Genomic DNA, 19,188 nt, shown 5'->3' with positions numbered 1-19,188 from the left:
GAAAGATGTAGAGCACTGATTATTTCATCATAAGATTTGGGTTATTCTTGGGAGATGATATCTTGAATATAAATATTTCATTGCAGAAGGGATCAATATCAGAGGGATGTGAATTGATAGACACTGGATAAATTAGAATCAAATATTGATTGGCAAAATGATGAAGTGGCAATGGGCTATCTTTAAAGGGGGGATGGTTCACAAACAGCCATGGTGCATACATACACAAGAGGGAGACGTTAGTACAGCCAAAACTAGGATGATGAAAGAGATAGCCAGGAAGATGAACCAAAAAAAATCAGCCGAATATAAGTCAGAACAAAACATGATCCCCCGAGTGAGATTGCGAAGGGTAAGAGGCTGAGCCTGATGCTCACTGTGTGAAGAGTGATCGCTATTCCTCCATTGTGTTGTAAATAACAAGTGCACAATGGATATGCACTGCATCTGCAGTGGACATGGTAAGTGCTTCATTCAGTGAGGGAAGGGTTTCAATTTCAAGTGATATGAGCCCCTTCAAAGGGCAAAACATTGCATGGATACCCATACAATGCAGGTAAAAGACGCTTGTGGGTAGTACCTGATGCTTATGAACCTTAAGCATTAATCTAGTGTGTAGACTACAAATCCTGGCCCCAAACCATCATGATCACTGAAGTGCCCACCTGCAGGTGCTTCTGACTCTCATTTGGCCCGTGTTCCCACTGAGGCATCAGTAGCTGAGTTGAGATCCCCAGTATCTAGGGAACATGGGCGAAGCCTTGCAGATGCATCTCCTGGGACATCCATGTTGTCTTCATCAGAGATAAATGGGGGTGAGAGGTTCTGTCTTATGGGGCAGCTGTTTTAGCTGCTCAGACCAAGCTTGGTCAGTGAACTGAGTATATAGGTTGGGAGGACATGTTGTGGCTGTACAGGGGGTCAGTTAGGCCACCATTGGAATACTGCATGCAGTTCTGGCCTCCCAGCTATAGAAAAGATGTTGTGAAACTTGAAAGGATTCAGAAGAGACTTACAAGGATGTTGCCGGGTTTGGAGGGTTTGAGTTGTGGGGAGAGATAAACTGGAGACATGTTCCTTGGAGTGTCAGAGACTGAGGGGGGTCATCTTACAGCATTTTGTAAAATCATGACAGTCTTTTCCTGGGGTAGAGAAGTACAAAGCTAAAGGGCACAGGTTTAATGTGAGAAGAGAAAGATTTAAAAGATACCTAAGGGACAACTTTTTCACACAGAGGGTGGCATGTGCATGGAGTGAGCTGCCAGATGAAGTGGTGGAGCTGGTACAATGACAACAATTAAACTGCATCTAGATGAGTATTTGAATAGGAAGGATGGAGAGGCTTATGGGCCAAATGCTGGCAGATGGGACTAGATTTATGTAGGATATCTGGTCAGCATGGGCGAGTTGGACTGAAGGGTCTGTTTCTATGTTGTATATTTCTGTGACTTTTTGATTCTAGTGGCTCTTATTTGCATGCACTCAGCTAAAAAGATGTATCACAAACAGAGTAGATATTGGAGCATATTAGGAATGCATTCACAGTAGGGGTAGTGGGAGAGTAGCAGCGCAATTTTTAGTTGCCATGACCAGTATGTTTCAACATCTCCGCAGGATATGTCTCAGTCTAGGTCTTTTTGAACAGCACTGATTGAAGATTTGATAGAAGTCCTCAAAATTAAGGTCTGATCAGATAACGAGAAACTGCTCCCATTGGGTGGTGTCCTTAATGAGTCCTTTAGATCAGTATTCACAAAGGAGATGGACATAGATGATGGTAAGATTAGACAGGGATTTGTAAATATTCTGAGGCATGTTGTTATTAAGATGTGTGAGCTATCGTAATAGAATCTATTCCAAGATATTAAAGGAGGCAAGGGAGGAGATTGTTGGGACCTTGACAGAGATCTTTGTATCCTCTTTAACCACTCAGAATCAGGAAACCTCATTTTTGAGTAATAAGTGTGTTTTGTTCTTCATCTTGCAGTATACTAATACTGTTTTAATTATCTTGATTTCAGTGTCTTCAAGCTTTTCAAATCTCTTGTAGAAACACTGTATTCTTTTTTATAATAGAACTTTAGATTCTATATCATCATAACGTTGTCATATTTCTCTTCTTTAAAGCTTAAACTTCTGCTAAATTGCATCATTGTATCTCTGTTTGCTGGGAGATTTCCACTTCCTTAACAATCAAAATGGTGATTTCGCATCTTCGGTAGCCAACATCAAGATTTCATACTTCTTTGAGGCAAAATGAACATCTTCACACTTTTCACTATTTAAAACACAGCACAAAGTCCTTGTGCATTTTAAAAAATAAACTTACATGGCTGCAGTCTTAAAAATAAATCCTCGAGCCGTAGAATTCTGGAATCATACAGAACAGAAACAGGCCCTTCAGCTGAACTGATCCATGCTGACCAGATTTCCCAAACTGAAGTAGTCTCATTTTCCTGCACTTGAGCCATATCTTTCTAAGCCTCTCTTATCTATGTAGCTGTCTAAATGTCTTTAATTTGGCCAATGACAAGCTGGCCATCTGTTAAACTGAAAGATCAATGGCAAAATATCTGCAGCAGGATTACAAAGATATGGTCCCTCGTGATCAGGGAGGGATAAATTAACAGAATGGGGCTTGTTGGTGATGGTAGCAATTGAGACAGTGATTGGGCATGTAACTATGATTGGGACAGCAGAGACAAAAGGCTTCCTTCAGATGCTGGGCGGAACACACCAAATATCTTTGGCCAACAAGGAGTTTTGTAACAGGCACAACTTTCTGAATTGATATCTCCTGCATTCCTTTCTCTCATGGTCTTTTTCCAAATGTGGGAAAACATATGACAACCATTACATTGAAATCAAACTCCCAGTCACATTGAGAGAATCTAGTTTAAATTTGTGAATGAATATTTTGCCACACCACTCACCACTATAAAAACTGCAGGTGCTACACATGCTGAAGGGGACAGTTTCCCATTTAAATTGTAACTTTTACAAATTCGCTTCATCTGGGGTAGGGTTTAATGTCAAAGTTATTTTGTTAGAGATGACCTAGGATTGATTTGCAAGGGAAATTAGCATTGTGGTTTTCGAATTGCAAGATTCCAGCTAAACCACGATGCTGAAAGAGTATACAAGATGATTACATTGTACATGCTAGGTCCTAAGGCTGAAAACAATTCCTTTCCCAAAAAAAGTCTCTGCCCACAGTGAACATTTAGATGTAAATGTCTTATTGCCACATAGAAAACAGATGAGGCACATATCCTGGTTTTGGCAGTCAGTCAGTTAAAATCCTACAGCCATCCACATATTGACTCATAAATTAAGATGACTGAAAATCCTGAATGGCAGTAAGATCTTGAGAGAACTTGCAGAACTCTACACCAAGTCTAAAACAGATATGTAGAAATAATTATGATTAAAAGTTCAATGGTGCTCATTTAAATTATGAATATTGATCACAATCTTTACTTTCCTTCTATCTTCTCCCATTAAATGCTTTTAAAATTGCAGCCTGAATATAAATTAACATTCTGGCCTTTGCTCTGTCTGCTGTAGTCATCCCTTGTGGAGCATGCTTACAGTAACATCAATGCTCACTTTGAAGATTAAGTATTTCTATTTACTTATATCCTTCCCATCCAGGTCTTTGTGTAATTATTTTCAAGATGTTTCTCATTTGTAATAGGGATTTGTCATTCTACATGCACAGTTCCGAACTGCTTCTATAGATCATTCTATGCACTTTAGGTTAAGAATATTTGCATTGTTTACAAGTTAGCCATCACTTTAGGCTAAGGCATACCTTTAAATCCTTTGAAGCACATTTCTTTCCACCCAGCTCAAAGCACTCCATCGGCACACTCCAATTCAATAATATTCATAAGCTCAGGCTACCATTATCATTAATAAAATTAGGCTAACTCCATGAACTGCAGTTGAATTAATTAATTTCTCATCATCCTGGTGTAAGTTAGGCTTCAACAACATCTTTCTGTCCAAGACTGAAATACAAGCTTTTCAATGGAGAGATGCCAGTGAAAGTGATGCTAATATCTAAACGGTGCAGTTAACTGTTATGCTGAACTTCTATGCTGGAGCCAGGGCTGGGAGGGCATGGGGGTTGTATTCTATATTTCAAGCCAGTCCACACTGAAGAGATCTCTCTTCCTCCTGCTTGTAAGAATCCAACACATAGTGAATCCTGGCAATTCAGCTCAGATTTTAGTGGATGCTGTTCCAGAGCATAAAGCTGCCTGTAATTTGCTCTAATTGTAATTGGCAACCTTACTTAGAAAGGCCACAAGGCTGGCTGCTGTGGGAAATGGGAAAATTCACAATGGGGTCATAGAGGGTGGACTTCTGTGTTTGGGATAAAGGCACATTGTGGAAACAAAGAACTAGTTTTACTTTTGATTTGACCCCCACTATTACTATACCTGACCTGGGAATGCTTCAAGCTGACAAAGGGCACAAAACGTGGAAAAGTAATTTGTTTTTTTTTCTATCACATTAGTGAAATGTTTTATCCCGGTGAACTTTTAAAAACCATACAAAGAAAATGATGGAGAAAATAACTGAAAATACTTTCTTTTAAAGAATGTGTTGCTTACTATTATTGGAAATAGAGGGACGCTGAGAATGATTTCGTCCAAATAATTCCTTATATTCCTACACAAGCATAATGACAACTCAATATAGGAATGCTAGGGGGTAAACAGGTGTCATGCCCAATAAAAGATTTGTAATATTTAAAGCTTTGAACATGGACAGTTCCTCTATGAAAGTTTCTGCAAGTGCCTTTGTTTATTTAAAAATGGCCACTGATGGCTGTTAAAATGGTTACCAAGGAGGATCAGGTGACTTCAGCACGTTCAACACAGTCACAACCAAGCTTCCAGAAAGTTCTAAACTGGGCTATAATAGGCGGGGTATCTAGCACACACCCGCCTCCATTGTTGAATAGATATGGCTATATAGCACGCCTTTGTGGAATTTCAGTCTGCCATTGTCTGAGTTTACTTTCAAAACAAAGAGGTAATAAACCTCCTAGATATCTTCTCTCCAGGTCTTTAATTTCAAAAAAGAATGCTGATGAAGCCAGCTATCCACACATGTAGTGGGCAAGATGACCCTTTATTTTCTATTGAGAAGTTAATGATGATATTCAACAGCTGCATGAGAAGGTAGATTGTATCGGATGGGAGAAAAGGCTGGTAAAGTTCATGATGATACTCAACAAACTGTATGATCTTGAATGAGTCCTGTGAAATTCCTTTATAGGCTGAATATGACACCCGTAGCTTGTTTCTCTGCAGCCGTTTCCTGTACTGGCTAGATACTTTGTCTTCTATAGTTGTTTTTTTCTGCACCTCGCTGTTTGTTACACTGTATAAGAGAGAGAGTTTCATTCTAAGTCATTGGACTTCACTTGTACCGGATCCTACAGAGTGCCAGGAACAACCTCAGCCTCTCGACCAAACATTGATTGAGGGGTCCCTGACGGGCAGAAGGATGCGAGGCTTATTGGTCCTTCATCTCTTTTTGATTTTTTTATTTACTTCATAAATGTTCCTTTCTTTTTTGTCTTTTATTATTACTCAATAAGTGTTCATAATTAACTAAATTGCTGTTGTCGAGCCTTCTCTTAATTACATTTACCCAAATCTGAAAAAAAACTGCTTGGATACACTCTGTGATCCAAAACACTACTTCAATGGACTCTAAAAAAACATGAACTGTTAATTATTGTTTTCATTTAATACTTGCATAATTCACCACCCTCTTTAATTATATCTTTCTTGAGTGAGTGGTGTATGACTAATATATTTAGATTCTATTAGGGAAAGTGTATGTAAACCCACAAAAGTCTGTTGATGGCTGCATTAAAATTTATGGTTTACTGGCTGGGAGTTAGATACATATATGTCAAGAGATAACGGGAACTGCAGATGCTGGAGAATCCAAGACAACAAAGTGTGGGGTTGGATGAACACAGCAGGCCGAGCAGCATCTTAGGAGCACAAAAGCTGATGTTTCGGGCGTAGGCCCTTCATCAGCAAAGGGGGATGGGGAGAGGATTCTGAAATAAATAGGGAGAGAGGGGGAGGCGGACTGAAGATGGAGAGAAAAGAAGATAGGTGGAGAGGAGAGTGTGGGTGCGGAGGTAGGGAGGGGATAGGTCTGTTCGGGGAGGACGGACAGGCCAAGGGGCCGAGATGAGGTTAGTAGGTAGGAAATGGAGATGCGGTTTGAGGTGGGAGGAGGGGGTAAGTGAGAGGAAGAACAGGTTAGGCAGGTGGGGACGAGCTGGGTTGATTTTGGGATGCAGTGGGGGGAGGGGAGATTTTGAAGCTGGTGAAATCCACATTGATACCATTGAGCTATAGGGTTCCCAAGCGGAATATGAGTTGCTGTTCCTGCAACCAACGGGTGGCATCAATATGGCACTGCAGAAGGCCCATTATGGACATGTTGCCTAAGGAATGGGAGGGGGAGTTGAAATGGTTTGCGACTGGGAAGTTCAGTTGTTTACTGCGAACCGAGCGTAGGTGTTCTGCAAAGCAGTCCCCAAGCCTCCGCTTGGTTTCCCAAGTAGAGGAAGCCACACTGTGTACAGCGGATGCAGTATACCACAGTGGCGGATGTGCAGGTGGACATCTGCTTGATGTGGAAAGTCATCTTGGGGCCTGGGATAGGGGTGAGGGAGGTCATGTGGGGGCAGGGGCAAGTGCCGGGTGTGGTGGGGTTGGAGGGAAGTGTGGAACGGACAAGGGAGTCGCGGAGAGAGTGGTCTCTCCAAATGCAGACAAGGGTGTGGTTGGAAAAATGTTTTTGGTGTTGGGGTCGGATTGTAGATGGCGGATGTGTTGGATGATGATGCGTTGTATCCGGAGGTTGGTGGAATGGTATGTGAGGACTAGGGGGATTCTCTTTTGGTGGTTATTGCGAAGGTGGGGTGTGAGGGATGAGGTGCGGGAGACATGGTAGAGGGCTTTATCGACCACTGCGGGGGGGAAGTTGCAGGCCTTGAAGAACAAGGGCATCTGCGATGTGCGGGAATGGAATGCCTCATCCTGGGAGCAGATGCGGTGGAGGCGAAGGAATTGGGAATAGGGGATGGAATTTCAGCAGGAAGGTGGGTGGGAGGAGGTGTATTCCAGGTAGCTGTGGTAGTCGGTGGGCTTGAAATGGACATCGGTTTGTAGGTGGTTGCCTGAGATGGGCACCTGCATGCACCCAAGCTATGCCTGCCTCTTTGTAGGTTATGTGAAACAGTCCCTCTTTCACACCTATGCTGGCCCTAAACCCCACCTCTTCCTCCGTTACATTGATGACTGTATCGGCTCCCAAGAGGAGCTCAAACAGTTCATCCATTTCACCAACACCTTCCACCCCAACCTCAAGTTCACCTGGACCTTACCTTCCTGGACCTTTCTGTCTCCATCTCAGGCAACCACCGACAAACCAATGTCCATTTCAAGCCCACCGACTCCCACAGCTACCTGGAATACACCTCCTCCCACCCACCCCCCTGCAAAAATTCCATCCCCTGTTCCCAATTCTTTCGCCTCTGCCGCATCTGCTCCCAGGATGAGGCATTCCACTCCCGCACATCCCAGATGTCCTCGTTCTTCAAGGGCCGTAACTTCCCCCCCGGCAGTGGTCGAGAAAGCCCTCCATTGTGTCTCCCACACCTCATCCCTCACACCCCACCCTCGCGATAACCACTAAAAGAGAATCCCTTAGTCCTCACATACCATCCCACCAACCTCCGGATACAACGCACCATCCTCCAACACTTCCGCCATTTACAATCCGACCCCACCACCAAAAATAGTTTTCCAACCCTACCGTTGTCTGCCTTCAAGAGAGACCACTCTCTCCACGACTCCCTTATCCTCCCCACACTCCCCTCCAACCCCACCACAACCGGCACTTTCCCCTGCAACCGCAGGAAGTTCTACACCTTGCCCTACACCTCCTCCCTCACCCCCATTCCAGGCCCCAAGATGACTTTCCACATCATGCAGATGTTCACCTGCACATCCGCCACTGTGGTATACTGCATCCGCTGTATACCGTGTGGCTTCTTCTACATTGGGGAAACCAAGTGGAGGCTTGGGGACTGCTTTGCAGAACACCTAGGCTCGGCTCGCAGTAAACAACTGCACCTCCCAGTCACGAACCATTTCAACTCCCCCTCCCATGTCCATCCTGGGCCTCCTGCAGTGCCATAATGATGCCACCCGTAGGTTGCAGGAACAGTAACTCATGTTCCGCTCAGGGACTCTACAGCCCATTGGTATCAATGTGGATTTCACCAGCTTCAAAATCTACCCCCACCACTGCATCCCAAAACGAGCCCAGCTCATCCCCGCCTCCCTAACCTGTTCTTCCGCTCACCTATCCCCTCCTCCCACCTCAAGCCTCACCTCCATTTCCTACCTACTAACCTCATCTCGCCCCTTGACCTGTCCGTCCTCCCCGGACAGACCTATCCCCTTCCCACCTCCCCACCCATACTCTCCTCTGCACTTATCTTCTTATCTATCTATCTTCTGTCTGCGTCCCCCTCTCTCCCTATTTATTTCAGAATTCTCCTCCCATCCCCCTTTTCTGATGAAGGGTCTAGGCCCGAAACGTCTGCTTTTGTGCTCCTAAGATGCTGCTTGGCCTGCTATGTTCATCCAGCTCCACACGTTGTTATCTACACATATGTCTACCTTTTCAAAAACAAATCACACTGATTATGAACAGAGGGAAGGAAACTGGGGGTTTCAGTTTGTCGGGATATGGGCTAAACGCAGGCAGGTTCCCACAGTGCAGAAAACAATCTTGGGCCCAATAAGCCTACACTGCCATAACTACTGTTAAAAGTGCACTAATACCAATTTCCTGTACTTGTCCCATTTCCTTGGTAGGATTAGTTTAGTTGGGAACGTGGGCTAGTTGGACGGAAGTGCCTGCTTCCATGCTGTATGACTCTATGACTCTCCTCCCACACCCACAATACATGTTTTGTCATTTCCTCATATATTTATGGAGCTAAAGTCATTATGGCAATGTAAGAGGCTCCTCCATGCCCATGAAGTCTATGTTGGCATTTTGAAGAGCAATCTAATCAATCCCATTACCTAACTCTAATTCTGTAAATTTATTTCGTTCAAAATTGAAATAATTCATTACCTCCCCTTCTACCATCCTCATAAGCAGTGAGTTTCAGGTTTGTCTCCAATAAAAACAAAGCATTAAAATTTGCACATTCCCATAAATTTATCAATCAATGAAGGGATTAGGTTGTGCTGATGTGGACAAGTAATGATTTATGGGAAAGTTAGGGAGGTTAAGAAGACATATTGACTTATTATGTAAAAGCAGAATTAACTTGAAAGCTGCACATGCTTCTTTACCCAGAGAAATTCACTGAGTACCTGTAAGCAAGGGCTGGGCCTGTTTCTAGCCAGAGTGGGGATTGCCATTCGGAACCGGGTTGGGCATTCTAATATAAATCAAGATCAACATGATGTCTTGGAATAGTTTTGGTTGCTGACATGAGTCAAGGAGGAATTTCACAGATATCTCCTTCCTAATTAACCTGTGTTTTTTTTTTCTCCCAGAAATCCCAGAGAGGAGATCATGGAACATCTGCACATCAACTCCAATTACCCACTTTTTCTTCATTCCTTTGCTCAACCTGTTAAAAACCGAATGGGCATCCTAACCAATCAAGCTTTTGTACGATACCCTCATTTTGTTTACAGCATGTTATCAGGTTGGTTTGAATGAACAAAACTGGTGAGCATGAAAGGGCCAGTTGTATCATTAAGCCTGCCACACACAATATGATAGTCTCAGAAACAAGATGCTTTGCCAACCCCATTATAGCTCTTTTTAAAAAAATTCTCTTGGCCAATAATGGCCAATCCCTGAAAAACCACTTCCCAACCCACTCAAGCATGCAAAATCAATGCAGGTGGTCAAATTATTAGGTAATAACAAATTATTATTAAACTGCTTCATATTTTCAATTAAATTTGGGACCAGAGTTCATTGGGCACATCCCTCCTTTGTTCTCTGTTGAGAACTGCGGACATGGCAAAGAAGAAGTTTACCACCTTCGATATGTCTTAACCTTTTCAGCTTCAAGATTAATCCTTGGTAGCATAAGCCCGAGGTTTAACCAAACTATGCTTTAACACTGAAGCAATGTTTGCATTTTTCAAACATGGCACAATGACCACAAAAATGTTATATTATCAGTTACTACAATGATTAAGTTATCATTAAATTTAAATGGTGGAGCTATTAATAGGAAGTATGGTCTGTAGCAAATATTTGGTTTGGAGGCACTAAGCCAAATATTAATAGAAGGATTAGTTTTAGAGTTAACAAATAATAGCAAAGGGTAATTTATTTAAAGAGAAATGCCATTGATTTCAAACGTAGAATCCAATAACATTTTTGAAAGCAACTGTTTGTTATTGTTAAAAGTGAAGTTCAGTGTTCAGAGAAAAAATAACGGCAGCTTCATTTTATCAAGAAAACAGACATAATTTCTTGCAAAGTACTTTTTGAAAATTGGCTCAATTCTATCAGGTTTGCCCTCCACAGCTGGCCATTGGATTTTTTGGCTCATTTTGAGAAATAACATATTCTAGCCTTTTGAGGCTTTGGAATGAATCAAAACTCATTAAGGCCATTTACCTTTCAGTTATAAAATGCAAGGGACATCAACTTTCCACAGGATGAAAGACAATAGACAATAGACAATAGGTGCTGGAGTAGGCCATTCAGCCCTTCGAGCCAGCACCACCATTCATTATGATCATGGCTGATCATCCACAATCACTATCCTGTCCCTGCCTTATCCCCATAACCCTTGATTCCACTATCTTTAAGAGCTCTGTCTATCTCTTTCTTGAAAGCATCCAGAGCGTTGGCCTCCACTGCCTTCTGGGGCAGAGCATTCCATATATCCACCACTCTCTGGGTGAAGAAGTTTTTCCTCAACTCTGTTCTAAATGGCCTACTCCTTATTTTTAAACTGTGTCCTCTGGTCCTGGACTCACCCATCAGCAGAAACATGCTTCCAACCTCCACATTGTCCAATCCCTTAATAATCTTATACGCCTCAATCAGATCCTCTCTCATCCTCCTAAACTCAAGTGTATACAAGCCCAGTCGCTCCAATCTTTCAACATATCATAGTCCTGCCATTCCGGGAATTGACCTTGTGAACCTACGCTGCACTCCCTCAATAGCAAGAATGTCCTTCCTCAAATTTGGAGACCAAAACTGCACACAATACTCCAAGTGCAGTCTCACCATGGCCCTGTACAGCTGCAGAAGGACCTCTTTGCTCCTATACTCAATTCCTCTTGTGATGAAAGCCAGCATTCTATTAGCTTTCTTCACTAGCTGCTGTACCTGCATGCATGCTTTCATTGACTGATGTACAAGAACACCTAGATCTCGTTGTGCTTCCCCTTTACCTAACTTGACTCCATTGAGATAGTAATCTGCCTTTCTGTTCTTGCCACCAAAGAATGGCCTGGGGGCTCACTCACAGAAGCAGGGACCCAGTTTTAATTCCAACCTTGGGCAACCGTCTGCGTGGAGTTTGCACATTCTCCCTGTGTCTGTGTGGGTTTCCTTCCACTGTCCAAAGACTTGTGGGTTAGGTGGATTGGCTAAATTGCCCATGGTGTCCAGGGACATGTAGGTTAGCAGGATTAGCTACAGGAAATGCAAAGTTACATGGGAGGGGTTGTGGATGGTATGTTCTTCAGCATCCCAATGGGCCAAACAGTCTGCTTCTGCACTGTAGGGATTCTGGGAATAAGGAAAACAATTTTTTTGCTTGTGGTTATACAGCATCAAAAGCCATAGTTCAAAATTACATGTCTGCATTTGGTTCAGAGAAAGTGAAAGGAATTTTATTTGTGAATAAGCTATTGAAATGAATGAAGTTTCCAAAATGATGTTGATTTCTTTAAATCCTGCATGTGTCCAAGACCTTGACAGACACGTAAACATAATTTTTGCAGATCCACTTATAGAGCACAAAGCTCCTCTGATGCCAGCACTATATGTTGCGAGTGCAAACCAGCACTTATTTGAACCATTCCTGACATTAGGCAATAAATTCAAAAATGCAGGTCATGTTTAAGAATGTAGAATATGCAACTTACAACGGTCCATTGTGCATCAATGTGACAAGGCTTTTCCAAAGAATTGTGAAACAGATCTTTGGTACTGCAGTTATGTGAGCACTGGACACATACCAACCCTGTTCATGGAAATGAAAATATTGATGTACTTCCGAGAAGTTAGTCTACAATGTCCTAATAATTTACCAATCATGAAAAGGTCAGAAAAAATCAGTAGCAACAAACAGGGAGTGAACGAAAGTATGCTGAAGAGAGATGTTGGCACAGTTTCATTAGACTAATAATTCTGATATTCCTAGCTATTCCTCTGAAGTTGTGGTTTCAAATCCCATTATGGCAGCTGGTGGGGTGTAAATTTAATGAATGAAACTTGGGATTGAAAGTTTCTTTCTGTAGTGGAAGCCCTGAAACTGACCTCGTTCACCAAAGTCCTCAAGACGTCGGGGTGGAATGTGGTATATTCCTGATTCTGAACCCAGAGCAATGGTTGCTTCTTAATTACTTTCTGAATGGCTTTGCCAGTCATTTAGTTCCAGGACTGCATATGTTGGCCTTGCCAGCATGCACAAAATATATTGTAAACAAATGAAATAACTAAAGCTGGTAGGTTAGAAAGTGCAGTTGAAGAAAGCTTTATACTGTTTTTTTTAATCTACACTGCCCTTCATCCCAAGTAATATTTCACTAACATTACACGAATACTGGTGCTAAATTGGGAACTAAGGAGGAGAAATGGGCATTCGTAATAAGAGCATATCTAAAATATCATTCAAGAATTATCTCTTGCTTTTAGCAGTTGTAAATTTACTTTCATCAGAAACACAGCAAGCAACATACAAACCAATTCGAACTCGAATTGATGTAATCCAAAGGATTTTCATGGGTTGTTCTCAAGTTATTGTATCTCCAGTTGATATTCTGAGGATTGTATTTGATATTATAGGGTAAAAGTTTCCACCACTGGCTGCTATTATGGGACATTACACTGGTGAATATGGCATAGATTATTCATGTAATTAAATAACTGAATAATTACCTCTTAAAGCCGAAGTTCCTTTTAAATTAAAAAGACAGTGTCGATAAGATTAAAGTTCAATAAAAATCATGGAACGTTCACCACTGACTCCAGGGTGTATTGAAATCAGTACCACACCAGGGAATACCATATCTGTTCTGTAGCATTTCATCATAAACAGACCAGGATCTTCAGTCTGTGTATAAAAGACAACACACAGTTAGGGGGAGTTCTAAATCAAAAACAATGGATGTTTGGGCTGATTGGGATGTTACAATGTTAAAAATTTGAATATAAGACAATTTTGGGTGGGTCATGAGGCTGAGTTGTTAATTTAAATATTGCAATGTGCTTGTGGATTTCATACATCACTGGCATTCTGCATTTAACTTACTAACTGAGTTTTCTTGGCTTCACACAGGGTGTACTGCTGGATCCAGATGGATTTCATTTTTTCTCTTACTATCTGTATTCAGCACAGGTCGTTCATCGCATCCCTTCAGAGTGACATTTCCAAACTCTTTTCCCAACCTGATGTGTGCAATGGTATTTTTTCTGCCCTTATCCCAACTTCAGCCTCCTTGATATTTTTTTCTGGTTCTGTACCACAACATTAGCATGCTCCATTGCTCTAGGCTTGGCTTCAGACTTCAGTCTTTCTCAGTTCCCTCAGCTGCTGTTTGCTACAGGATTGTAACCTAGTATAGATCAGCTTGTCTACCCAACAGCTAATTAGCCTCACAAACTGGCAATGGCCACAAAGGCAAGAACAGGCAGTCAGGTCCTGTCATTAAATTGAACAGGACCTGCAGGATACCCATTCTCCCTCCAGGTTTCTTGTCCTCAAACTAACCCTGCATTCTCTCCCACCTTCAGATTAATATTGAGTCCCTAAGACTATTCATAATTGTAACCAAACTTAGTTACATTTGGCACGCACTAAGCATAGATTGGCTGACAGAATAACACTGCATTGTACAGTTACTTAATCAGAGGTATGTTACTCTTTAAATTGTAAACAAAGGAAAACAAACGTGGAGAAGTGTGGGGTAATTTTGCATTGAAAGAAAACAACACTTAAAATTCCTTTCGAGAAGAAAAGAAATTCACCCTTTTCAGTCCCCTTCCCTCCTTTGTTTTTCTTTCTTAACGCAGTTAGCAAGCTCCATTAGTTGGGAAGGAGGGGTGATCTAGGCAGCACATTAGTGTTTGTACGTCAGATATTCATGCTCCATTATTAGCAACAGAAGGAATGATACAGTCTGCACAAATTGGACAATGTCACTTTATTTGCCTGTTTATGTTGAGTCCCTTTATAACCAATTAGCTCCAAGCTAAAAACTGGCAAAACTGAACATGAGGAAGTAGGTTCCAATCTAAGGTAGCCTCTGGACTTAAACTCAACAGCTTCTGAGTAAAAGATGAGCACTGAATCACATATTTGCAGGCTACTGTAGCAATAGTGAAATAGTAGAAATTTCTCTACTTGTTGGACATATTGGGTCCTGCAGATAATTGGATTCTGGATGACATGAAATTTGCCAGTCATCACTTGAAAGGGCTCAACCTGGCCCATTTATTGAAGTTCCTGTAGTCTTTTGAATCCTTTCTTAAGCCAACTTCTGAGCAATTACTTATTTTGGCACATTGAAGAGATGGCTCACAAGTCCAGGAGGATGCTGAGACCACTGTCAGTCTTCCTTCAGGCCATCAGATTGTTTCTAGACCTTGGAAGACAGGCCTTCCCTAAAGGAGGTGATATGAGTCTCCCGCCAGCTCTCCAGATGGCAGGCAAGCGCCTCATCGCCAACATTACATTCTAAAATCAGTGCTGGGGAATAGATGCACAGAATAGCTAATGAATTAAATTGTGCAAAGATCAACTGGCTATATTTTTTACACTAAAAGTGCCCTCTCTAAGAAGTGCGAAATATTAATATGAATGGTGCATTCAAATGAAATTTAGAAGCTTATACATAACCTGTTCTCTTGGCCAATAAAACAAATTGCATTTGGCCATGCTCATCATATATACCGAACATATGCACTAGTGACCATTGCATAATGCAAAAGAAATGGCCAAAGTTTAAATTATGGTAGATTTTAACTTCCTATGCATTCAATGATCTAATAGGGATCCATGTGCAGAGGAGATTTACCAGGATGTTGCCTGGAATGGAGGGAGGATAGGGTGAGAGAGCTAGGGCTTTTCACTTTAGAACAATAAAGGATGAGAGATGACTTGATAGAGGTGTACAAAATGATCAGAGGTATAGATAGAGTGGACAGACAGAAACTTTGTCTGAGGGTAGAGGTAGCTATTATGAGGTGGCATAGTTTTAAAGTGAGTGGAAGTAGATATAGGGGAGATGTCAGAGGTAGGTTCTTTACTCAGAGAGTGTTAGGGGTGTGGAACGTATTGCTGGAAATGGGAGTGGAGTCGGCCTCATTAGGGGCATTTAAGGAGCTATTAGATAGGCATATGGATGATAGTATAAGGTAGAGGTGGAGGTTAGATAGACCTTAGCTTTAGGGTAAAAGCTCAGCATAACATCGTGGGCTGAAGGGCCTGTACTGTTCTGTACTGTTCTACGTTCTATGTTTTATGTTGTATTGAAGGCTGTGGGCACAGAGTTCTTGTAACATTCTATGATTGCACGGCAAGGTGCCATGGTGACATCAGGAAGTGTTAGGTGTGATGGAGTGGACCAGGAGAAAATGGTCCTTTCTTAATGTTGACACTGAAGGGAACGGCGAAATGTATTTGCAAATCCTGCTGAAGGGACGAGCTCAATAGACCAATTCATCTTATCTTGTACTTTTTGGCACATTGATATATTTATTATTGAGTTCCGCTAAGCACAAATAAATACATCCTAGATATATAGCACATCCCTGATTAATAGCTTTAATAGGGAAGGGACTGATGTAGTGGTGTTGTCACTGGACAAGTAACCCAAGGCCTTAAGTTAAGCCAATGGCAGTGGCTTCAAAGCCCACCACAGCAGATAGTGAAATGTTGTACTCAATCAAAAAATCAAAAATACTGGTCCAAAGACAATCATAAAGCGATTGGCAATCATTGTAAAAATTCATTAATGTCCTTTAGGGAAAGACATCTGCTGTCTTTATCTGGTATGGTCTACATGTGACTTCAGACCCTCAGCAATGTGGTTGACTCTTAATTGCCCACTGAAACAGCCCAGCAAACCTTTCAGTTGTATCTGAAACATTACAATGTCAAGGAATGAAATTTGATGCACCACTCAGCACCAGAAATCATAACAACACAATAAAATTGTAGAATCTGTTTATGCTGCCAAGTCTTCCTTAACTGGCAGCTGGTACTAAAAGTAGGAGCTGTCCCACAGAATAGTCATGCAACAACCTGACATAGTCATTCTCACGGAATCAGACTTTACAGACAATGTCCCAGTCAACACCATCATCATTCCTTTGTATGTCTAGTCTCACTGCCTGGCCACAGGACAGATCCACCAGAGGTGGAGAAACTGTTGTATTCAGTCGGCAGTGTTTTACCTCAGGAGTCCTCACCATTTCCTGCAGAATTCATGATGTCTGCTGGTATCAAGTAAAAAGGGAACAAGTAAACATCTTGTTGATGACCAAATAGCACTACTTTAGCTGGTGAATCAGTACTCCGTCATGCTGAAAACAGCTCGGAGGAAACACTTTGGGAATAAGGGCACAGAATACACTTTTGGTGGAGGATTTCAATATCCATCACCCAAGAGTGTTTCAGCATCACAACTACTGCAGCAACTGATGAAGGGTCTAGGCCCGAAACGTCAGCTTTTGTGCTCCTGAGATGCTGCTTGGCCTGCTGTGTTCATCCAGCCTCACATTTTATTATACTGCAGCAACTTGTTGACTTCTAAACGGCATAGCTGGGAGACTCTCCATGGCAAGCGGTGAGGGAACCAACAGGAGTGACTTACTTGGCCATATCCTCACGAATCTGATGTGTCTGCCCATGACTGTCATTGTAGGGATGACCAACACACAGTCCTCGTGATGAGAAAATCCCAACTTCATATTGTGTTATGTAGCATTTCCCACCATACTAAATGGGGCAGACTTCGAACAGTAGTAGCACCTCAAAACTCACGAGGCTCTCATCAGGAATAGGAAAATTGTGTTGTAAAGTAACCCATAACATCGCAGCCTGGCATTCCTCACTCGACCAGTACCACCAAGCCAGAAGATCAAACCTGGCTCAATGTAAATTGCAAGAGGGTATGGAGTAGCACCAGGCATATTAAGAATTGAGGTGAAAAACTGATGAAGCTACAACACTGGGCTGTTCACATGCCAAACAGTGTGTGCTGCAAAAATCAAGGCTGAGCAATCCCAATGGATCAGACGTAAGCTCCACAGTCCTAGCATACACAGTCATGAATGGTAATGAACAATTAAACAATTACCAGGAGGAGGTGCACCTCCTTCCTAATAATAGGAGAGCTCAACACATCAGTACAAAAGATAAGGCCCAAGTACTTGCATCCTTTTTCAGCCAAAAATGCTAAGTGAATGATCTATCACAGTCATCTACTGAGGTGCCCAGAATCACCGGTGATCGTGGCTGCAGATGTTTTAGCCCTAAATCCTATATTCTGGAATTTCCTCCTTAAATCTGTTCATATTTTTAACTCTCCCTCTCTCTTACGTTAGGAAGTTTCTTAAGACTCACATCTTTCACCAAACTCCCTGTCCTAATACCTTGTTATGTAGCTGGATGTTCTTTTTTTGACAATGCTGCTACATTGGGATGTTTGCTTGTGTTAAAGGTATGTTACAACTGAGTTTAGAAGAATGCACTAACTGTCTGTTTACTCGTAAACTCTACTAGTTACAACATAAATTTAAACATTTTACACAGTTACCAAAATGATCACATATATATTTGTGTCATATTTGAATAAACTGGTACATAAGCCAAGTTTTTTTCTATAAGCCATGAAAGTATTGATTTATTGTAAAACAGGACCTATTTTCCATAGATTTAAAGCTGATAAAATTAGTTATAAGTGCTTTCTAAGTATCCCACACGCACACGCACCCACACACACACACACCAAATAAAAGAAAATAATGAAGACTTTCAATGCAGAGATTGATTTTGAGGAAAATGAAACTCTTTGGCCAACAACTATTAGCTCTTGTGGGAAAAACAATAAAGTATAAAATATTCAAGGTGGCTTTTAGTTAGAGTCTTTGTTCACATAATTGGCATCATTAAACACATGCAGCTTTGTCATTAAGATCCTCAAATATCCTTCATTCTGGAGGTGTCAAGAATTCAGAGGCTTTTTTTTTTGGGGAGATCAATTGCATCAACTTTTTCATTTCTCATACCAGACAGCCAAAAAGGGGTTGTTCAGAAAAAAAATACAGAAGATATGCTGGGTAGCTTCTGTTTCTCAGCAGACTAAATCCCAACTAAACTCCAAGCAATATCCAAAACTAAGTAATAGACCGAGCAGTATAACGTCTAGAACACAAAGGTCGAGCCACTAACCCAAGCCATGTAACTTCCACGGATTGGTTAAATAAATGGATCCAATGTCTTTCTAGTGACCCCTTTTGAAAAAATAAAACACTCTAGATATCTCTTTAGAACCTCAAGTCACAATCCTGTGACATGTTGAGGTTGGTTGGCTTGCCGAGCTAGTTTGTTGTTCCACAGACGTTTCGTTACCGTGCTTGGTAACATCCTCAGTGCAGCCTCCAATGGAGCGTCGGTGTGTTTTCCCCCTTGGCTTCTAAACTCTGGAGTCCTTTGAGCTGGATTGCCTCACTTCCTGTTTTCCTTCCTAGTGGAGTGTATATGGGGTCAAGTCCTACGTGCTTATTGATGGCTTTCTTTGTGGAATGCCAGGCTTCTAGGAACTCCCATGCCTGTCTCTGCTTAGCCTGTCCCAGGATCTTGGTGTTGTCCCAACTGAATTGGTGGTTCTCCTTATCCATGTG

Source organism: Stegostoma tigrinum, chromosome 5, assembly GCF_030684315.1.
Source record: "Stegostoma tigrinum isolate sSteTig4 chromosome 5, sSteTig4.hap1, whole genome shotgun sequence".
Classification (NCBI taxonomy): Eukaryota; Metazoa; Chordata; class Chondrichthyes; order Orectolobiformes; family Stegostomatidae; genus Stegostoma; species Stegostoma tigrinum.
The sequence above is the reverse complement of the archived record's forward strand: the minus strand, read 5'-3'. Positions refer to the sequence as shown.